Genomic DNA, 5124 nt, shown 5'->3' with positions numbered 1-5124 from the left:
ATATATCTTCGAGGGAGGCGAGGACCACACATTCTGAGAGGAGAAGTGGTAGGTCATTCCATTTGAGTGCCCTGAATGGGATTGTCGTCTTGACTGGGTTTGTGGTGTGTTCTATGTGGTATTATTTGTGGATATCTCCACCAGCTTCATTGATCATTTTAAGGCTGATATGTCTAGGTGTTTTGAGTTCAATATATTCAGTTATTTTTGTTAATTTATTTTTTCCACGTGAATAAAATATTTATTTTATAATAAAATATTAATTTTTGTTGGTTATGTCCGTTGTTGATGTTATGCAACGAATTATTGGATTGAGGTCCAGAGTCGGACCTCGACATGCTCAGATTCTTTATTATTGGTAAGGCTTGTATTACTGAGGTTCATAGGATGCCTTCTGTAGCTGCCTATTCTACTGTGCTGGCAATTGGGTCGGTTTACGTAACTGGTACTGAAACATTCTTTTACAACAAACTAAAATCATTATGGAATAATTAATCTTTTAAATATGATTTTGATTTTGTTTTAATAAACTAAACTTTATAATGTCAGATACCGAGTTTTGAACCCATATCATTCGTTTTTTGATACTTTCTCGAAAGTTAGTCCAGACTGATTGAAGGCTCAAGTAGACTACACAGTGATTAAATAATATTATGTCACATGCACAACGCGCCCTACGCCCTGAGCGCACATTATTGATTCGCTAATAATTCAAAAGCCAATTAAAATAAAGGCAAAGGAATAGGAATAGGAAGTTTTATTGGAAACAGAGAAGGGTTAAAGGTTAGGGGGAGAGTTTGTATAATGAAACAATAGGACTACCCTATCGACTTCTTCCCAGAAAAAAAAAGAGACCCCCTCAAGTAATTTTTTTTTTTTTTTTTTTTTTTTTTCTTTTCTACCTCTGCAGGTACGTCCCAGTGACAATTGAGTTGGATTTATAACACTTATAGCTTTTTCGACAGTTTCACCGACCATGGAGGATTTACTTTCAAGCCACAGGGGGATTGGATCTTCAACTTTTTGGTGGTAAGCAAGCTTCAAAGCGAGCCTGCGAGACTTTTCAAATTTAGTTAAGATGGTGTCCTTCTTTTTAGAGAAGTACCATCCCTCTTTTCCGTATAGTAGTCCCGGTAGGATCACCGTATTGAAAACGTAGAGGAAAGTATCAGGCTCCAAATTAATTCCTAACGCAGGCAGAACAGAGCATTAGTTGCTTTCCTTTTACTTAATTTTGCGTTTTCGAGATAGTTTCCCTTTTCATCGATGAACAAGCCAAGATATTTAATTGAGTTTTGTCGAGGTATGTTCTTGATCAGGCACGGTAAATTTATTAAATTTCTGCTTTCTGTGATTCTCAGTAATGCGGACTTCTCACGCGCAATAATGAACATATTTTCATCGCACCATTGCTCCACTGTATTCATATATGATATAATCCTTTGTTCGGATAAGGCAGGTTTCGATGAAATGTCAAGGATTACAACATCATCGGCGTATATCAAAATTTCCGTCCGTGTGTTGACAGGAGACGGCAGATTGCTCATCACAATGTTGAATAATAGAGGACTGAGGACTGATCCTTGAGGGACGCCTCTTTTAAGTTTCAGTTCATCCGAGTCATAGTTCAGAAAGCTTATCACAGAGCGCCTGTCGCGGAGGAAGTCTTTTAGCCATAGGAATAGTCCTTTGTCTATGTGACACTTCGCCAGATGTCTAAGGAGACCGAGGTGCCAAACCATATCAAAGGCTTTTGAGATGTCTAGAGACACAATTGTCAGACACTCTTTGAAATCCAGAGCCTTTACAATCGACGAATTGAGTGTATAAAGACAGTCAGCACAGGAACGACCCCTCCGAAAGCCCCACTGCACGTCTTTGAGATAACCATTTCTCTCGACGTGTTCAGAGAGTCGTTCAAACATTACCCTTTCCATTATTCGACTGATGGTAGGAATTAGGCTTATAGGCCTATAACTTGTCGCCAAGTAACCAGGTTTTCCAGGCTTCCGTATCATCCTTACCTCCGTCAGTTTCCATGAAGAAGGGACGTATCCCAAGCTCACACTGCGGGAGAAGAGACATCCCAAATATTCGTAAAGTTGCTTGGGAGCTTCTTTGAACATGCGCATGGTTATCTTGTCCTTTCCCGGAGCGTTATTTTTGGAGTATCTAACTGCATTTTCCACGTCTTTGCACGTTATAGATTCCGAGCACATTGGTAATGAGCTAAGATTGTCTTCCAACTCTTTTTCCATATCAAACAAAGCTGAATCAGATAGATTTGTATCGGATTGACTTCTTGTATTCTTTTGAGACTATCAGCAAATATGTTCGGGATTTCTTCATGAGATGCAGGGGATCCATCTTGTTTTAGCAGTTTAGGTATAGTTTTCTCAGACGTCGAGGTTAATTTCGAGTAGACCTTCCAAAAATTTGGACTTCCTTTATGTAGCTTTTTGCACTCAGTATTCCATTTTTTATCCTTCGCCACCTTCGCCGATTTTCTTATTTCTTCCGTAATGGTGAAGATTTCACTTCCAAAACGGACCGGTCACGAAAATCTGCGCAGCGCCGGAGTTTGTTCCTTAGACATTGTTTTTTCCTTAGTAGGATTTCAACATTCATGTTTGGCATGTGAGTTTTCCTATTGTTTGAGACGATTTTTGTAGAATATGTTTCCAGATAAGACTTTATGTATCCAATAAGGGAATTGCTAGACTTCTCGAGGTCCTCAGATGAAGAATTTTCGTCAAGTTTAGGAGCGAAATTGCTCAGATAAAGTGTAAAACATTTTCGGTAGTGTTCCCAGTTTATAGTCGAGAGGTTATTCGTATAAAAGTTGGTTTACCCTTTAAAGGTCCAAGGTTGAGTTTGTATAAAATTGGTAGATGGTCACTTCCAATATCATTTAAGGTGTACGGTTGTTCCATAAATTGAAGAGTAGACATAGAGACCAATGCTACGCCCAAATAGTCCCACCCTCCTGGTGAGTAATGATTTGGGGTTTTGATGTGATGACGAGAAAATGAGAGATTCTGAAAGCTTCTTAAGAATGATGCCATCCCTGTTGGTTCTCAGACAGCCAAAAGATGTGCATTTGGCATTTAGATCCCCGAGGAGTATTGACAAATGATTGTGTTTATCGGCAAAAAAGTCCTTGATAAGCGATGAGTAATTGGAAAGGGATTTTGAGTACATCCCTCCGATTGTTACCCACCCTTTTTCCAGAAGGACGTCGATTGTGAGGAATTCACACAATTCCTCGGACACAATTTTTAGATTTCTCACCCTTAGAGTTGATTTGTAGTAGATAGAAGTGCCTGTTCCAGCGATCGAGCCCGGCTTCCACTTAATATCAAGGGAACGATAGCCATCCAAGTAGTAATCATCATGTTTTTTGATTTTTGTTTCGTTTACGATCAAAAGGTCCACGGGGTTATGGGATAAATATCCTCAATCTCTGAACGCCTTCTCTTTAGAGAACGTGCGTTCACAGCGATAATAGACAGAAAGGGGCTCACGCCTGATCAATCCTTTCCCTTCCAAGAGAAAGGGACAACAGATTGTTGATATCGAGGCCTTTTTCATCGCATATAGCGATTATTTTGCGAATCATAGAGGTAAGCTCAACGTCGATAGTTGGTGCTTTCCTCTTAAAGCGGGTTGGAGGCTCTGTGTGTTGTGTATTGGGAGGCAAAGTTGCGTCTTCACTAACATCTGTTTGCGTTGAGGAGTCAAAACAGCGGGAAATTGTGGGTTTCGCCATACAGATTCAACGGCCTCCGCTTTTGACCATACAGTTTTGAGTGAGTGTTTGCTTTGGCAGTCTGTCCCTGGCACTGAGCTGCTTTTTTAGTTGTTCAGTGGCTGCCTTAGCTGAAGAGCAGCCACCGTAGCAAGCCAAATGCCCACTCAGACCGCATAGTTTATACATTTTTCTCAGTTTTTCCTTTAATCGGGCACATTTTCATATTATGATCACCACCACAGAAAAGACATCTTTCCACTTCTTTGCAGAAGTTAGCAATGTGACCAAATTGTTGGCAGCGAAAGCATCTTGTTGCTGGGTTTTTAAACCATTCGCATCGTATTTTTGAAATCCCACTTCGATTCCCATCCTTACAAGCGAAGTGGCTTCTGCCCTCGAATTCAGACTCAACTTTCCAACAGGTATACTCCGTCCATTTTTGTAGAACCGTTGGAAAGTAAAACCGGGGTTGAGAATTTCTTTGAGGTAAAGATCCAGGTCTTCCTCGGGACCCAAGATGGTATTCCCTTCAAGACTACGGTCGATGGTTGCAGACTGCACGCAGAAAATATAATGGCCGTCCTGGCCAAATGGTTTGTTATACTCGAAGTCATTCACAAACGAGTCCCTATCACTAGAATTTGAGAATCGAGGGTAAAGTCCCCAGACTTCCTGGCAGTAATTCGGGCCTCTGTGCAGTCTCGGATTTGGTTAGAATATTAAAGGACTTTATTCGTCCAATCGCATAATTTTTTATCTGCAGCGAGAGGACAAGAGATCCTACAGGGCTGGATGGCAAAATGTAAAATACTCTAATAAAGGCAAACGTTCCGAACTAATGATTGAACTTTAAATTTTTGAAAAAATGATGTTTTATATTTGAACCAGTTTGCTTTAAAATAGTAAAATTATTTACAACATTAGCAAATTATAATGTGAATTATTTTATTTTTGATATTATAAATTGCAACATTAGCAAATTATAATTTACATCAAATTTTTGGAAAGTTTGTAACAACTTTAACTCTAACCTTAACTTTAACTCTAAAATATAAATGATTTCAACGTTATTTATAAACATATTCATCATAAAAAGCCACTAAAGAAAAGAAAACAGACCCTAACCCTAATCCCTGACCCTAAAACTGACGCTAACCCCTGACCCTAACCCAAACCCTGACCCTGACCCTAATCAACCTGGGCTCGTATTCAACCGGTCACATTTCTTATATAACTTCTTTTGTTTTGGAAAACCAAACGTGAACAATCCATAGTATATAGCGTGCGTAATATTTAATTAAAATTTGATGAAAAAAAGATATTAACAAATTAATAAATATATTATAATTTTTTAAAGTGCCATTTGTGTCATT

This window comes from Octopus sinensis, unplaced genomic scaffold (genome assembly GCF_006345805.1).
Source record: "Octopus sinensis unplaced genomic scaffold, ASM634580v1 Contig02586, whole genome shotgun sequence".
NCBI classification, from domain to species: domain Eukaryota; kingdom Metazoa; phylum Mollusca; class Cephalopoda; order Octopoda; family Octopodidae; genus Octopus; species Octopus sinensis.
Note: the sequence above shows the minus strand (reverse complement) of the source record.